At 43.3% G+C, this 19,298-nt stretch overlaps 1 protein-coding gene across 2 annotated transcripts in view; it reads left to right on the forward strand.

Annotated features, from left to right (window-relative positions):
- Nucleotides 1-7,925: 7,925 nt before the first annotated feature.
- The window catches only part of LOC133542358 (forkhead box protein N3-like), a 232,241-nt gene continuing 220,868 nt past the window's right edge, over nt 7,926-19,298 (forward strand). The window contains exon 1 of one of the 2 annotated variants that reach the window (XM_061886415.1): nt 7,926-8,394. The gene's annotated coding sequence lies outside the window, so the exon portion shown is untranslated. The other variant, XM_061886416.1, reaches the window with a different exon arrangement.

Below are 19,298 nucleotides of genomic sequence, written 5' to 3' on the forward strand. Positions count from 1 at the left end.
GAGCTTTGAAAAATGGAGTTAAAAATTAAGTAAATTAATGTGGTAAAATTGCAAATGTTCCGTTTTGTCCAACTAAGAGCCTTCACGGACTTACAATCATAGAATGCTTTACACCATTGATCAACTTTAAGATGATCAGTTTTGTACTTTGGTTTATTGGGCCACGTCTCCTTCAATGAATCCTACCTTGAAGTCAAACTTTCATAGACATTCGTAGGATACGTCTATGAGCCAGAGTCTGATAAATAGCAGGAGGAAAGTAAAGAAAATTAAACTTCAGAACCGAATAGATTTACTGTATACACAAAATATTAAATTCCTCTCAAATATTGTTGACAAATCCGTCTAAATCAGTGTTCGTGAGCATTTCTTCTTTGCCAAAATAATCCATCCCACCTCACAGGCGTGGCCTATAAAGATGGTGTGATTATTGCACAGGTGTGCCTTAGGCTGCCCACAATAAAAGGCCACTCTGAAATGTGCCGTTTCATCACACAGCATGATGCCACAGATGTTGCAAGTTTTGAGGGAGCGTGCAGTTGGCATGCTGGCTGCAGGAATCGCCACCTGAGCTGTTGCCTGTGAATTCAATGTTCATTTCTCTACCATAAGATGTCTCCAAAGGAGTTTCAGAGAATTTGGCAGTACATCCAACCAGCCTCACAACTACAGACTGCGTGAAATCACACCAGCCCAGAACCTCCACATCCACATCTAAAACCAGCCGCCCGGACAACTGCTGCAACAATTGGCTTGCATAACCAACAAATTGCTGCACAAACTCTGAATCATGTGAATTATATTTATATGGTGATTTTCTCGAGCGATTCAAAGCGCTTTACGGAGTAAAACCCATTCTCTACATCTTTGAGCTACATTTAAACCAGTTTGGGTGGCACTGGTAGCGTCTTGTGTCTTGCCCAAGGACACAACTGCAGTGAATAGGAAAGCAGAAGCAGGGATCGAACCTAAAACCCTCAAGTTGCTGGCATGGCCGTTCTACTAACAAAGCCACTGAAGACATCCCAGTTCTCGCATAGCTAGCATACTTAGCGGACATGTCACACATTGAGCATGTTTTGGATGCTGTGGATCGGTGTACATGCCAGCTCCACTTGCTGACAATATCCAGCAACTTTGCACGACCATTGAAGAGGAGTGGCCCAACATTCCACAATTAACAACTCTCTCATGGGGCCCAAAGTCAGCTATTCCTAGTAAGTACAGTGTCAAGAAACACAAAAGTTAAGTAGGTACCTATTACTTCTTCAGGTGTAGCTGAAAGTTAAATTTAGTGACCTGTGCGGAATTTAAGCTGTAACTTTTTTCCTACGCTTTGAACCCTGCAGCTTATAAAACGGAGCAGCTAATTTGTGGATTTTTCTCCACTGACGCCCATAATGCAAAGTTTTCCCAAAATCCAGTTATTGTTATTGTTTGTGCTATGGCGCCATCTTTTGGATGAGTTCGCTCATTGCAGGTGCTGCACTGTCCTTCCATTTAAAAATTATAACCCGGAAGTACAAGTACTGTTGCGTCGTTGAGTCGTCCTTAGCATTTCTACTCATGTGGATTCTTCATTCATCACTCCAAGCAACGTTTGTAAGTTTTACAATATAACTAAAACGAGTCTTACTTAGGGCTTCACGGTGGCAGAGGGGTTAGTGCGTCTGCCTCACAATACGAAGGTCCTGCAGTCCTGGGTTCAAATCCAGGCTCGGGATCTTTCTGTGTGGAGTTTGCATGTTCTCCCCGTGAATGTGTGGGTTCCCTCCGGGTACTCCGGCTTCCTCCCACTTCCAAAGACATGCACCTGGGGATAGGTTGATTGGCAACACTAAATTGGCCCTAGTGTGTGAATGTGAGTGTGAATGTTGTCTGTCTATCTGTGTTGGCCCTGCGATGAGGTGGCGACTTGTCCAGGGTGTACCCCGCCTTCCGCCCGATTGTAGGTGAGATAAGCGCCAGCGCCCCCCGCAACCCCGAAAGGGAATAAGCGGTAGAAAATAGATGGATGGACGGAGTCTTACTTACTAAACCGCCCAATTTGTGATGTCTGTAGGAGTGTTTTCATGCATAATTGTACGCGTTATCATAATGTATTTGAGTCAGCATAATAACTAAAACATTGTGGTAGTATTATTAACGTACAACAACATTATTTTTGTATTGTTTCAGTGTCCTCAGGAGTTATAGAGTCTGTTTAGCTGATTGAAGAGCTAGCTTGCGCAGCTAGTGGGTCCAAGATTCTGTTTTGTTTGATCCCCCGTTTTACTGCTGTGTTACAGAAACCGTTTGGAAGGTATGTAAATAAAAATTTACAAAATATCTCCCTGTAAATAATTAATTTCACAACGTATGTATCTGCGGCTAATATATGGACAAATATTTTTCCCTTGATAGTCCGGAAAATGCGCTGATACGACCAACAACAAAACATTTTCAGCCCTTGAGCGGCACCATGGACATATTTATGACTGGACTGGAACTGTCGATAGGAAAAATAAAACCGGTGGACTTTTGCCGAGGTCTCCCAGAAGCCTCGACCATGTAAATATCGGCTGATGTCACAAATAGGGGCCCTTTAAACTCTAAATTGCCTGTAGGTGTGCAGTAAATGTGAGCGTGTGTGTGTGAGCACACTGGTATCAGTCCTGTAATTGACTCGGGGATGCAGTCCAAGGTCTACAGTCAGCAGGGACAGACTCAAGCTCCCTTGTGACCCTGAATGAGATTGGTGGTACGGAAAATCGAATGCACGTGCGGTAGACACTAAACCGTCATATTTATACCTTTTCATGGCTCAAATGTCAATTGTTTTTTAGTTTAACTTGACAGGCGTACAAGGAGTACACTCTATATTGACAGCCATACAATTTAACAGGTCTGAGAAATAAGTAGGAAGAAGCATTGTTTGTTTTTTCCCAACCCTTCTCTGATTCACATCTCAGTATCGTAGATATGTTACCAAAGAAATAATTAAATTACTCTTTAATAGATGTAATTACTAGGAGGAGTAATTGTTGCCTTAGTCTAAAAAAAAGCTTCAAATATCTGGCATATGCAGTTGAGATATTTCAGAAGACAACAGAGTATGTGCCTTTTAAAGGCAGTGCCTGTGATGTCAGCACCCAGACAGAGCAGTTTTAGCTAAGCTGTGATAGGGTGGGGAGCATATTCATGGTCTGGGCTTTTGTAAAGATTTGTTTTCATTTATTTCAAGACAATGTCAAAAATGTAAGATAGAATCTATTTTAATGTCAATAATAAGTTTTAATCAGTAAAATTAGAAACGTACAACACTACTGTGGAAGTCTTAATACCGTAGGTTCGCTCTGGACGGACAGAATACTTTGAGAGCCCGGATTCCAGCTTTGACTAGTCTTTTTATTTTGGGTTATATTTCGTCACTCTCTCAGCCACCTCCGTCTCGCCGTGTGTGTGTCTTTCTCTCAGAGTTCTCCTCTCGCCGCTCTCCCTCTCATGGCCTCGGACACCCCTAATAAGGGAGACAGGTGAGTAGATAACCCGCTTCAGCTGGGAAATCCACTCACCTGTCAGCTGCTTCGTAGCCAGCTCCTGCACACGCCCTTCCCGCAGGAGACGCGCCGACCACGCCCCCTCCACAACTACCTTACACCCCCCTTGCAAAAATACAAAATGGTTCATCACTCCTGTTTGCAACAAAACCAGCACGGAAGACTTCACTATGGCGCAGTGGAAGAGTGGCCGTGCGCAACCCGAGGGTCCCTGGATCAATCCCCACCTAGAACCAACCTCGTCACGTCCGTTGTGTCCTGAGCAAGACACTTCACCCTTGCTCCTGATGGGTGCTGGTTGGCGCCTTGCATGGCAGCTCCCTCCATCAGTGTGTGAATGTGTGTGTGAATGGGTAAATGTGGAAGTAGTGTCAAAGCGCTTTGAGTACCTTGAAGGTAGAAAAGCGCTATACAAGTACAACCCATTTATTTATCATGTATTTACTCGACACAGACGTTGTAACAAAGTCAAAGTGTGATGTTTGCGTGGCAGTCGGGCTCGAACGCAGCGTGAAGGTAAGAAATGAAGATTTATTTTAAAATATAAAACAGACTAAGAAAGAAAAACTTGCACAAGGCATAAAAGGCAAACCAAAAGAGCTAGCATGGGAGCTAGGGAAATAAAAAAGAAACTTAGCATGGAAGCTAGCACAAGCAGAACTGGTAATCAGAATTAGGAATCAGGGTTGTCACTGTTGTATAAAACAAACTAGGAGGCAAGGGTGAATAAACGGAAAAGGCAGACTTAAATACAGGCAATGATTAACAAAAACAGGTGTGTGTCTGGAAACCGCGACAGGTGAAAATAAGTAACTATGGATACAAGATAAACAAGGAAGTGCAACCAGGAACTAAGGCAAACGTTAGCAGAACATAATAACAAAAGGACTCAAAACCTGAACATAACATGATACGGGCAGCGGATCATAACACAAAGGTCATATTCATGCATTCACACACAGCGCCAGCATTTGGGAACACAAATGTGGTGACAGACGAAAGATAAAAGTACAATAAATCAATTTATGGCAGCATCGGACAACGTTATGATTGGGTTTTATTACTGCATCTCATAGGACACAACTGTGGTGCGTTCAAGGACCCTTGATTAAAGTTCCAAACAGAGGCGTTGCCATAGGTTTTAAAGGCTTTAAAGACATAATTCCATCAGGAGTTTTACAATTAGAAGTAAAGAATAATAAAGACTGAAATGCGGGTCATTGAACAGCATTCAACACTTATCGGTCAATGTTGTTCCGCCCAATTAAATCCCTCCGCTGGCTGTAAAATCCGAAAAAGCTCTCACTGATATCGTGGCGCGGCAGAGGAGTCGTGCACACCTTTTATTCATCGCACACCTTCCCTTTGATCTTTACCAGGCAATACAGTTTGTGTTTCATGCTTCCTGCTCTAATACGCTGCCACGCTCTCTTCCTCCTTCCACTTTCCCGCCCAGAAACACAACGGCAGCACATTCGGAGCTCCCGCAGGCCGCCTGCCGTCTTTGACGGACAAACCAGGGAAGGACTGCGCGAGATGAGCTCTGGCCAAGCGTTTCCTGGGGCGACGGTTTGCATCATGTGTACCTAATCAAATCATGAGTATTTTTAGCCACACCGATATGCATGATACATTATTTTCAAGCGGAAGGATTCCCGTTGGCTTTTGTTCCTCGCCAAGGTCTCAGGAAAAACAACAAATCACGTCCTTCAAATCCGGGGCCCCCGTGGTCCATAGCGATCTGTGCGCTGTCTCTCATAGGCAGGACGTTGCCATGGCGACCTGATGACGCTCTGAGGGAGAAGAGGAGGGCGGGGAGGGGAGAGGAGGAAGAGGTTGGCTGCAGCAAAGACTGACTAATTTGAGAGAAGACTCACTACTCATTCATACCACTAAAAAAAATCATTGCATTATCGTCATTAAAACATCCAGACGTGAAGGGCTGGATATGATTTTTTTTTTTTTTTTAAGTGTGATATTATTCCACATATCATTTAGATTGAAGTCACTTCCATGAAGAACATTCATGGGTGAGAGTTGGATAAGCATAAAGGCCTCACTGTCCTCCATCGGCGCCCTTTTTTGATGACCTCTGTTGCCATAACAACTACCAGGTAACAACTTGGCAGCCCCCTAATCGCAAGTTTTTGGTTTTTGATGATGGCCGACGCTATTCGCAACAAAAAGGCTCGACATGCTGCTATCGAAATAGCAGCTAAAAAAAAAAAGTAAGGTCCCCTATTAATTATTGTCAGGTTCTTATTTGCCACAACCCCAAAGGGAATAAGCGGTAAAATAATGGATGGATGGATGGTAGGTTCTTAGTTTGTGTTCTGTTGTACAACTTTGACGCTATGAAGTAAACAATTGGATACATTGTCCATCCATCCATCCATCCATTTTTTACCAATTGTCCCTTTTGGGGTCTCGGGGGGTGCCGGAGCCTATCTCAGCTGCATTCGGACGGAAGGCGGGGTTTACCCTGGACAAGTCTCCAGCTCATCGCAAGGCCAACACAGATAGACAGACAACATTCACACTCACATTCACACACTAGGGCCTATTTAGCGTCGCCAATCAACCTATCCCCAGGTGCATGTCTTTGGAAGTGGGAGGAAGCCGGAGTACCCGGAGGGAACCCACGCATTCACGGGGAGAACATGCAAACTCCACACAGAAAGATCCCGAGCCCGGGATTGAACCCAGGACTACAGGATCTTCGTATTGTGAGGCAGACGCACTAACCCCTCTTCCATCGTGAAGCCCTGTACTGTTTTTCCATTTGCAGTAATATGTTGTAAAAATTCTAAAGACTAAGCTGCCAGTTCTTTTACTGTAGAAAATAGTTGTCCTTTTATTCCAGTTAAAATGAAATGTTGTTAAAACAGGTGTAGAATTTAGAGCAAAAATTCCAATGCCAAAACTGCCATTTTTTGAACTGGAGCTGGAGCCTGTCTCAGCTGCATTCATATATATATATATATATATATATATATATATATATATATATGTAGGTGTGGAAAAAATCACAAGACTACTTCATCTCTACAGAACTGTTTCATGAGGGGTTTTAATGGAAGCATTCACATACAATGGTTTATATAGGGCACAGAGTGGGTGGGTACAGGCAGGCGTAGGGTATATATATATATATATATATATATATATATATATATATATATATATAGATATATATATATATACATATATATTTGTCTTAATTAGATTATCCAGCGACTAGTGCTCGATACCGTGGTAGTACAGTGCAATATATGTATGTGTGGGGAAAAAAAATCACAAGACTACTTCATCTCCACAGAACTGTTTCATTAGGGGTTCCCTAAATCTTAAGATTTTTTTTTTTCCTGATGATGAAGTAGTCTTGTGATTCCCCCCCCCACACACATATATATATATATATATATATATATATATATGTGTGTGTGTGTATATATATATATATATATATATATGTATGTATGTATGGATGTGTATATATATATACACACACACACACACACACACACACACACGTTAGGTCAGTTTTATCAACTCAAGTTATTTCATCCCGACAAGCCTGTTTAGCAAAACAGGCTTGTCGGGATGAAATAGCCTTTGTGTCTTTCCTGACCTAACGTAGATCTGCTCTTTCCTGGTATCGAACACTCTATAATGGCCGATAGAAACTTCGACTATAAATATAAATAAATATATATACATGTATCATATGTATATATGTATATAAATATATGTATATATTATATATATGTGTATATGTATATATATGTATATATCAATTAATCAATCAATCAATGATTATTTATAAAGCCCTAAATCATTAGTGTCTCAAAGGGCTGCACAAACCACAACACAAACCACTACGACATCCTCGGTAGGGCCACATAAGGGCAAGGAAAACTCACCCAGTGGGACGTTGGTGACAATGATGACTATATATATATATATATATATATATATATATATATATATGTATGTATTCATATATATATATTTATATGTATTATATGCATATGTATATATGTGTGTATTATATGTATATGTACCCGATTGGTACCGGGCCGCAGTAGAATTTTTTATTAATTTTTATTTTTATTTTTTATTAAATCAACATAAAAAACACAAGCTACACTTACAATTAGTGCAAAAAAACTCCCTTTTTCATTACAAAAACAATTAAAAATAAACCCCGCCCCTCCGCGGTACAAATAATCAAGTGTTGACCGGTGCGCAGCTAACAAAAAGGTTGGGGACTACTGACATAGACGATCTTGGACCTAAGCTCCTGTGTACAATGGCATTCTTTCACTGACATAACTAGCACTAGGACCCGGGGAGGACGTCGGTGGGAAGTCCGTTGCTGTTGGCGGGGCAAGGCAGAGGAAGCAATACACAGCCACGCGCACGCGCGCGCACACACGCGCACTGAGCTCACAGAGGAGAGCGCGGAGCGGGATAAACAGGAGAGAGAGAGAGAGAGAGAGAGAGAGAGAGAGAGAGAGAGACTATCGGAACGCAGTGGTTTGTGTGTGTGCGTGTGTGTGTGCGTGAATGCGTGTGTGTGCGTGTGTGTGTGTGTTTAGATAGGTAGCTAGCTCCGGTAGACACACGCGAACGACTAAGCGGGGCGGACATGGAGGGACACGGGAAAGGCACCGGGAAGTGACCGAGCACCGCGGCGAAGAAGAAGGAGGAGGGGGGGTGTGCACCGGAGAAGAGGGCAAGGACGCACGGATATACGCGAGGGGACGAAGGAAGGACGCGAGGAAGGACGCAAGGAGGCGAGGAAAGTCCGACAAGGAGATTTGAGGAGGGAGAACGCAGCGGGATTCTAAAGGTGACTTCGTGGCTTTGTGTGTTGTGTTGTGTTGTGTGGACGAGTGTGTGTGTCTGTGTGTGTGTGCATAAAAGTGTGTTAAGCAGCTGTCCACTAAACTGGAGTGAAGGGAACCAAAGGAGTGAACGCAACAAACACACACTTCTCAAGTAGTGCATGAGGTATGCTACACTTCCAATAACACACACCCATTACACACACTCGTGTGTGTAATGTGTGTGAGTAAGTTTGACGTTGCCTTAGCAACCTAAGCAAGCCCTTGCAATCATTTTTACCTCTCCCAGAAGCTTGATTGACAGTAAACGCTGCTTCATAAGTTGTGTCACTCTTTTGTGTTAGTGTGTCTTCATAAGTGTGTGTTCATACATGTGTGTGTTTGTCAGACAGCAAACAGGTTGAGGGGAGGCAGATCTGATCAAACGCACAGCAACAGAGGAGAGAGCATGGCACATTGGATTACACACACACTACACACAGACACACACTACACACAGACACACACACACTGTGGCCAACAGAACAGCTGGGGAAAAAATGTGTGTGACAGTGGCTGCCTGCGCCTGCCTTTGCACGTGCAGGATTGTTTGCCTTTGTGTGCAAGTGTGTGTGTGTGTGTGTGTGTGCAGTGAGTCAGACCATGTGTACCGTCATCACGGCCGTCCAACAGTCTCTGGTCTGGATGGAAGGGGGACATCGAGAAACCAGGTCCAGAAAGATGAGATGCCGAAGGGGAAAGGCAGGATGGAGGTTGTAGGACCGGAGCGGTGACTGTAGGAGCGAAGGAGACGTGACCGTCTCCAGGGGCGCTCAGAGTGCCGCTCATTCATAATTCACCTCCATGGCAAGCGTTCATTCACATATTGACCCCCCCCTTTGCCCCCCCACCACACACACACACACTCACTCATGGCTGAGCTCAATGGAGTCCTCAACCCCTCCACCCCTCAATGTGTCTCAATGGACCCCCCCTGCGGCGCCGCGTTCACTTATCCATAAACCGCCTCTTTTCCTGACTTTGAGGCATTTCACTTTTTAAAAAAAAATTTTTTTTATGACTCTCTGCACACACGGCAGCGCTTTTTTCTTCTTCTTCTTCTAGCCGGAATCTCTGATGTGAGATTAGGTTGTGTAAATTGAATATTGAATTCAGACTCCACCCCAGACACAGATAATTGGTATGGATGGCTCGGCGGGTTAGTGCTCTCACTACAAGTGTTGTTTGTCGGATTCCCCCAACGCCGCTAAAGCAGCCTATTATGGATCTATAATTCATGTGCGAATGAATTGAATAGTCTGTGTTTGGATAAAAGCATCAGACGGCGTTTCTCGGATGCCAGGGCATGGTTTATTCAACATAAGTACTCCAAAAATGTCTGTTGTGATGTTTCTGATCAGCGTATTTCCCGGACTATAGAGCGCACCTAAGCAGCACCCACAACATTTTGGAAGGAAAAAAAAAATTTCCATTTATTTACGTAACTTAATTGTTTCCTAACGGTGTCTGTGACAAGGCAGTAAAACGGGGGATAAACAAAACAGAAGTCATCGTCATGGACCCGCCAGCTGCGGAATTGAGCTCTCCAATCAGCTAAACAGAAGGAGGACTCAAGGAGGCGAGGAAAGTCCGACAAGGAATTGTTAAGAATTGGGTAGTCTGTGTTTGGATAAAAGCATCAGACGGCGTTTGTCGGATGCCAGGGCGTGGTTTATTCAACATAAGTACTCAAAAAATGTCTGTTGTGATGCTTCTGATCAGCGTATTTCCCAGACTACTAGCCTCAACATTTTTGAAAAAAAACCAAACACATTTTGCATGTATTATTTTGTAAATATTTATTTACGTACCTTAATTGTTTCCAAACGGTGTCTGTGACAAGGCAGTCAAACGGCTGATCAAACAAAACAGAAGTCATCGTCATGGACCCGCCAGCTGCGGAAGTGAGCTCTCCAATCAGCTAAACAGGAGGACGACTCAAGGAGGCGAGGAAAGTCTGACAAGGAATTGTTAAGAATTGAGTAGTCTGTGTTTGGATAAAAGCATCAGACGGCGTTTGTCGGATGCCAGGGCATGGTTTATTCAACATAAGTTCTCCAAAAATGTCTCTTGTGTGATGCTTCTGATCAGCGTATTTCCCAGACAACCCACAACATTTTGGAAAAAAAACAAACACATCTTGCATGTATTATTTTGTAAATATTTATTTACGTAACTTATTTGTTTCCAAACGGTGTCTGTGACAAGGCAGTAAAACGGCTGATCAAACAAAACAGAAGTCATCGTCATGGACCCGCCAGCTGCGGAAGCGAGCTCTCTAATCAGCTAAACAGACGGAGGACACAAGGAGGCGAGGAAAGTCCGACAAGGAATTGTTAAGAATTGTAATAGTCTGTGTTTGGATAAAAGCATCAGACGGCGTTTCTCGGATGCTAGGGCGTGGTTTATTCAACATAAGTACTCCGAAAATGTCTGTTGTGATGCTTCTGATCAGTGTATTTCTCAGACTACCCACAACATTTTGGAAAAAAAACAACCACATTTTGCATGTATTATTTTGTAAATATTTATTTACGTACCTTAATTGTTTCCAAACGGTGTCTGTGACAAGACAGTAAAATGGCTGATCAAACAAAACAGAAGTCGTCGTCATGGACCCGCCGCCTGCAGAAGTGAGCTCTCCAATCAGCTAAACAGAAAAAGGACGCAAGGAGGCGAGGAAAGTCCGACAAGGAATTGTTAAGAATTGAATAGTCTGTGTTTGGATAAAAGCATCAGATGGTGTTTCTAGGGAGGCCAGGGCATGGTTTATTCAACATAAGTTCTCCAAAAATGTCTCTTGTGATACTTCTGATCAGCGTATTTCCCGGACTACCCACAACATTTTGGAAAAAAACCAAACTCATTTTGCATGTATTAATTTGTAAATATTTATTTACGTACCTTAATTGTTTCCGAACGGTGTCCGTGCCAAGGCAGTAAAATGGCTGATCAAACAAAACAGAAGACAGCGAGCTCTCCAATCAGCCAAACAGACTCAATAACTCCACTGTGACATTTTGGTTACTTTACTTAGGAATTTGCAAGACGGAAACAATACAAAAAGTTGTAAAATATGTTAGCAGGATAGCTATGCTAACGACGCTAGCTTCATTACATCATGATAGCACGTACAAACATGCATGAAAACATTTCTACAGACATCACGCATGGGACGGTTCACCCAGCCGGCGCCAAACATTGATACAATGTTGATTACACATACGTGTACTATAAAACTGACTTCTGAACAATGTTGCAGAAGAGTTGTATTCGTAAAGTGAGAAAATGTTGTTCTGTAATGTTGGATCCACGTTGTTGTTTGGGAAAATACCAAATTTCAATGGTCAATTCAACGCCACAACCTGACATTGAACAAACGCCGTCAAAAAGCATGTTGTTTCAACGTTATATTTGTGTTGGGGAATATTTGTAAGGAATGACCAACATTCAATGGTCAAACCGACATTAATGAAATGTTTAAAAGCATGTTGTTCTAACGTTAAATTTGAGTCGCTCAATGTCAGTACCTAAGTCAAAAAGTTCTCAATGTTGTTTCAATGTCTTTTGCCTGCTGGGTAGTAAGTAAGCAATGTTTTAGTTTTATTGTAAATCTCACAAACGTTGCTTGGAGTGATGAATGACGAATCCATACGAGTAGAAACGCTACAGACAGCTAAAATATGAAGCGGCACTTGTACTTCCGGTTGACAGCACTAAATGGAATGGCGCTGCAGCAACTGCAGTGAGCAAACACGTCCAAAAGATGGAGGAGCCATGGCTCAAACAATAACACACTTTTTCCGGAAAACTTTGCATTGTGGCCGTCAGTGAAGAAAATTCCATAAATGTGACTCTCTGTTTTATAAGAAGAATGTAAATGCTAGTGAACGTCGCGATTTATATTGGAGCCTCTTGCCATAAAATATAACATGATGTATACATTATTATTGTTGGTGCCGTGACCCGGAAGACAACAAGGATTAGTGTGGTGAATGCAAGGCAGGCCGGCCAGTGTGGCTTAGTAAACCCCACTTCAAGAGCAATGCTGGTTATCAAGTTGATAGCTCGGGCTTTTAGCTCAGTAGTCAGAACCCTCGCCTTTCATGACATGCTCCCAACCTTGTGGGAGCAGTTTCCAATATGACTGCGCACCAGTGCACAAAGCAAGGTCCATAAAGACATAGATGACAGAGTCTGGTGTGGATGAACTTGACTGGCCTGCACAGAGTCCTGACCTGAACCCGATAGAACACATTTGGCATGAACTACACCCGAGACTGAGAGCCTCACAAATGCGCTTTTAGAAGAATGGTCGATTATTTCTTTAAACACACTCCCCAACCTTGTGGACAGCCTTCCCAGAAGAGTTGAAGCTGTAATAGCTTCAAAAGGTGGACTGACATAATATTGAACCCTTTGGGTTAGGAATGGGATGACATTTCAAGTTTAAATGTGAGTCAAGGCAGGTGGCCAAATACTTTTGGCAATATAGTGTATATGTGTACATATTAAATTAACATAATAGATGTATAATTAACAATAAAAATTAGTTGATATTAAGAGTATGTGAAAGTTTGACTTCTACCTTGTTAACTTATGTGACAACCACCTTAAAGTTTTGGAGTCAATCAGAAATATCAAGCAGCTAAAATATGCCAAACATGTTTTGTATTTTTACCCAACATGCTCTTTAATGGATTTAAATAGGTGTTATTTAGATTTTTTTATGATGCATGGACGTTTTTTATAATGTCCACAATGTTCAATGAGCATGTTGTGTTAGCATGACCATGTCTGTTGACATTTTGTGTTTTTTTTTTTTTTTTTTTTGCACTATGACTAGGGAAGGTTGTTTGCATTGGTTCATATTGGTGAATGCTCGACAGACAATAAATGAAGGTCATTGACCTAAATTACTGACGTTGGCCACTAGATGGCGACATTATAGCAAAATGCAAACTCCGTGCGGGTAAGATTCCTTGTCAAACTCATGACATCTCGCGGGCTGTCGATTGGACAACCCTGTTGTAGAGTTTCCACTTTTGTGCAGCTGTATCATTGCTGCCCCGAGTCCCTTAGTCTCTCCACCATGGCCAACAATCATATGCAGAGTTGTAACGACAGGAGGCCCTTGTTGTCGTGATGCGATCAGTGCGGCGTATTGTTCCGTAGACCGAAGTGTGTGAAACCGAGCTCCGCTTTTGCAGCAATTAGGACGTAATAAGTCACTACTTGGCTGCAACCAGCAGATGGTGCATTCAATTCTGGCTAGTTTGCTAACTATTTCCTGGCAGAACAAGACTCGGGTAGAAATTGATAAAATTGTGGCGGAGCGCACCTACTTAACAGCATGGCGAACGGAGTGCCATTCCGCACAGGCGGCTGAATTCCAAAGTACATCCCATACTTTCATCTTTAACGCCTTTGAAGCGGGTGATTCCAGCTGCTTGGCGATCCCGATACCGCTTTTACATGTTGACATGCTTATATGTAAGAACGAGATCCAGAATGCCTTTGACTGAGACTTTGCCTCCAACCTCTCTTTTACTCACCGACAAGTGCTCCGAACAGATGGTACAGACCGTCCGCCTCTGAGTTGTTTTTTTTGAGAGTCCCATTTGATCACATGAGTTTTCCTCAACTTCCATTGCCCTGCAGTCACCGCTCTGATATTGTTCAGCAAAGCACCAAGGGGCTGATCCACTTAGATCCCGGACAAGTGTTAGTGGGCAGAGTGTCCGCCCTGAGATCGGTAGGTCGTGAGTTAAAATCCCGGCTGAGTCATACCAAAGACTATATAAATGGGACCCATTACCTCCCTGCTTGGCACTCAGCATTAAGGGTGGGAATTGGGGGTTAAATCACCAAAAATGATTCCCGGGTGTGGCACCGCTCCTTTCCACTGCTCCCCTCACCTCCCAGGGGGTGATCAAGGGTGATGGGTTGAATGCAGAGAATAATTTTGCCACTCCTAGTGTGTGTGTGACAATCATTGCTGCTAGCGGGGTGTATAAAATAGTCAGGAATTGTCATGGATACAAAGGATTCTGGGTATTTGTTGTGTTGCGTTTATGTTGTGTTACTGGGAGGATGTTCTCCCGAAATGTGTTTGTCAATATTGTTTGGTGTGGCTTCACAACGTGGCGCATATTTCTAAGAGTGTTAAAATTGTTTATATCACAACCATTAGTGTACTCTGTGTCACCCAGTATGCCTTGCAGTCATGTGCGTGTTGCTGCGGAAGCCACACACAACATGATGCTGGACTGACAAGCAGATCATACATGCTGTACAAGGCGACAAAGTCAATGGCTTCATAGCACCCCCTAATACTTATTGTCTGGGTGACTGCCGGCAGTCATTCTAGAGAATATTAGCGTCTTCTTCGCTTTGTGACACAGGTTTTAAATGGCTCTTTGAATGGCAAAGGATACCGATCCCAGAACCATGTATATCAAATATTTCCGGATGATTCAACCGCCACCCGCCCGTATCTAATTAAAATCTATTTTTTCGTCATGTCACCCGCCCGACGCGCGGTTTATCCGCGGATGAGACCGCAAACCGCGCATCTCTAGTGCAAACTATAAAATAGAGACGTGATGCGGCTGATCTCCTAGGGCTATTTTTAACGATTGCAGAAGTGTTGTATAATGCCCTATTGGAATCAATCAATGAAATTTTATCCATATGGCCCTCAAATGTCTTCACAAACTCACAACATTCCTTGATCCAAACCCACATCCTGGCAAGAAAAAACTAAAAAAAACCCTAGTTGGGGAAAAAGAAGAAACCTTTGAAAAGCGATCTCAATTGTAGGGACCGCCCTAACAAGGTGACCGTCTGCAATGGATGTCGAGTGAGTACACTTATTGAATTAAGATTAATATCGTTCAATTAGTTAATTGTTAAATTCATGGATGAAGTGGTTGTCTAGTCCATTGGGAAACACACAGTCATGGGGAGAGTGTATATTCGACCAGGCTCAGGTATGTTTACAGCTTTGCATAGAAGAGTGGTCCATCTCGGGTCTCATGTCCGTTCAGCTAGCACCTCACCCAGACTGGTATCTTCTCCAGAAATAAACCATGGCCACCTGTTATCCTCTCCAGGTAGGATAGGAGTGTGTGTACTACTGGCTTCTCCTCTACATCATTGTGCCAACCCGTGGTGTTTTGCAATGTGTTGGAACATGCGGCACACAACTACAATGTCTACCACCGTTTCTGGGGAATTTAGAGCGCCCTTGCGGTGTGACCGACAACGGAACCTAACCTCTTGGAGACGCTGGCACTCGCTGCCGTGTGGGGGACCGTGCAATTAATCAAATTATGATTTCGATTTCGATTTCGATTACGGCTTCTCAAAGACTCTTAGACGCTGAAACGGATGAGTGAAAAAAAACACGTCTACCAGAAGTTTAGGATCTGACCATGGTGGCTACTTTCAATTTGACACAGTGCCAGTATGCCTAATCAATGACCAGTAAACTTAACAAAAAAGTAAGGCACATGATTTCCGTGTTCACGTAACCGTGGACAAAGTCACAGAATTGGCCAATCAAACGGAATCCCGTGTTAAACGCAGAATATGATGGAAATCGACATAGTAAAATTTGTGAGTTTTGGCGCTAGTTGCTTTAGATCAGTGGTTCTCAAATGGAGGTACGCGTACCCCTGGGGGTACTTGAAGGCATGCCAAGGGGTACGTGAGATTTTTTGAAAATGTTCTAAAAATAGCAACAATTCAAAAATCCTTTATAAATATATTTATTGAATAATACTTCAACAAAATATGAATGTAAGTTCATAAACTGTGAAAAGAAATGCAACAATGCAATATTCAGTGTTGACAGCTAGATTTTTTTGTGGACATGTTCCATAAATATTGATGTTAAAGATTTATTTTGAAATGTTCATAACTAAGTTCATGAATCCAGATGGATCACTATTAAAATCCCCAAAGAGGGCACTTGATGACTACTTCTACCGTATTTCCTTGAATTGCCGCAGGGCATATAGTATGCGCCTGCCTTGAATTACAGCCGGGTCAAACTCGCTTCCCAAAATAATTAGCGCATGCTTAGTTTTACCGCCTGGTCAAACTTGTGACACTTCCTCTGTCATCATTTTCAAAATGGAGGAGGCTGATTTCTATACCGGTAAGTTGAAATCGCATAAAGGGAAGAAGATTAAGAGTTATTCAGTAGGTCCAAGCTTACATCACACTCTAATTTTTACTGCATACCATTGGTAAGTGCCGGAGTGAGAAGAGGTTTTGAAATAATTAGCGCATGCTTACTTTTACCGCATGCCTTTGGTAAGCGCAGGAGTGAGAAGAGGTTTTAAATGAATTAGCGTCCCGGTGGCAATTCAAGGGAATACGGTACGTGTAGAAATATTTATTTATAATTGAATCACTTGTTTATTTTTCAACAAGTTTTTCGCTATTTTTGTATCTTTTTTCCAAATAGTTCAAGAAAGACTACTACGAATGAGCAATATTTTGCACTGTTATGAAATTTAATAAATCAGAAACTGATGACATAGGGCTGTATTTTACTTATTTTTCTCTTTTTTTCAACCAAAAATGCTTTGCTCTGATTAAGAAATGTTCACAGGGGGTACATCACTGAAAAAAGGTTGAGAACCACTGCTTTAGATAATGGAATCCTCACGGTATTATCCGTAATTAATCAAGACAATAAAAATAATCCATCAATCCATTTTCTACTGCTTATCCCTTTTTGGGATCGCGGGGTGGGGGCTGGAGTCTATCTCAGCTGCATTCGGGCGAAAGGAGGGGTACACCCTGGACAAGTCGCCACCTCATCACAAGACCAACACAGATAGACAGACAACATTCACACTCACATTCACACACTAGGACCAATTTAGTGTTGCCAATCAACCTATCCCCAGCTGTGTGTTTTTTAACTGTGGGAGGAAGCCGGAGCTCCCGGAGGGAACCCACACAGTCACGGGGAGAACATGCAAACTCCACACAGAAGGGTCCCAAGCCCAGGATTGAACTCAGGACTACACAGGACCTTTGATAATATTTTTGCCATGATCGTCCAGCCCTTCTGCCACGGTGCGCTAGAATGATTCAGATATCAAAAAAGGCTTGTTGCAAGAAGTTTTTTTTGTGATTCTTACAATTTTTTTAATGAATTGTAATATTTTTTATCTGATGATGAGATGATTCTCTCTCCCCATCGTCATATTGTCATATTGCAGTGATCGCTTCCTTCAGACCGGTTGTTCCTAACTGTGTCAGTTTGCACATACATTCCATCTATCCATCCATCCATTTTCTTTCGCTTATTCGAGGTCTGGTCGCGGGGGCAGCAGCCTAAGCCGAGAAGCCCAGACTTCCCTCTTCCCAGCCAATTAGTCCAGTTCCTCCCGGGGGATCCTGAGGCGTTCCCAGGCCACCTGGGAGACATAGTCTTCCCAACGTGTCCTGGGTCTTCCTTGTGGCCTCCTACCGGTCGGACGTGCCTTAAACACCTTCCTAGGGAGACGTTCAGGTGGCATCCTGACCAGATGGTCCCCCTCATCTGGCTCTTCTCGATGTGGAGGAGCACCGGCTACAGCTCGGTTGGGAGAGCGGCCGTGCCAGCAACTTAAGGGTTCCAGGTTCGATCCCCGTTTCTGCCACCCGACTCACTGCCGTTGTGTCCTTGAGCAAGACACTTTACCCACCTGCTCCCAGTGCCACCCCCACTGGTTTAAATGTAACTTAGATATTGGGTTTCACTACATAAAAGCGCTTTGAGTCACTAGAGAAAAGAGCTGTATAAATATAATTCACTTCACTTTGAGCTCCTCTCGAACGGCAGAGCTTCTCACCCTATCTCTAAGTCCCGCCACCGAGCGGAAGAAACTAATTTCGGCCGTTTGTACCCGTGTCCTTTTGGGTCATAACCCAAAGCTCATGACTATAGGTGAGGACCGGTAAATTGAGAGCTTTGCCTTCCGGCTCAGCTCCTTCTTCACCACAACGGATCGATACAGCGTCCGCAGTACTGAATACGCCGCACCGATCCGCCTGTCAATCTCACGATCCACTCTTCCCCTCACTCGTGAACAAGACTTTGCGGTACTTGATCTCTTCCACATGGGGGAAGATCTCTAAATGTGCTAAATATGGACGCAAAACAGTTTCAGCCTTGATAAATCCCATTGCGAGCGCTCATTGATTACATTTGCATCTCCTCCTCCTACTATTCCGATGATCAGCACGTGTTCCGCATAAAGACAGACAAGTTATTTACGTGCGCTGTGTAGTTTGCACGTCTTTTAGCACAGCCAAACCTCTAGTACATGGGTGTCAAACTCTGGCCCGCGGGCCAAATTTGGCCCGCCGTGTAATTTCATTTGGCCCTTGAGGTAATATCAAATGAAGATTAGAGCTGGCCTGCCGGTATTATACAGCGGCGATGCCTCTGTAACACTGCATTCACCGCTGATACTCGTACTTGCCAACCCTCACGATTTTCCCGGGAGACTCCCAAAGTTCAGTGCCCCTCCCGAAAATCTCCCGGGGCAACCATTCTTACGCATTTCTCCTGATTTCCACCTGGACAACAATGTCGGGGGCGTGCCTTGAAGGCACTGCCTTTAGCGTCCTCTACAGCCTGTCGTCACGTCTGCTTTTCCGCCATACAAACAACGTGCCGGTCCAGTCACATAATATATGCTGCTTTAACACACACGTGAATGCAAGGCATACTTGATCGACAGCCATAAGGGTCACACTGAGGGTGGCCGTATAAACAACTTTTACATTTTTACAAATATGCGCCACACTGTGAAGTCACACCAAACAAGAATGACAAACACATTTTGGGAGAACATCCACA

The sequence above is a fragment of the Nerophis ophidion genome, linkage group LG24 (assembly GCF_033978795.1).
Source record: "Nerophis ophidion isolate RoL-2023_Sa linkage group LG24, RoL_Noph_v1.0, whole genome shotgun sequence".
Classification (NCBI taxonomy): domain Eukaryota; kingdom Metazoa; phylum Chordata; class Actinopteri; order Syngnathiformes; family Syngnathidae; genus Nerophis; species Nerophis ophidion.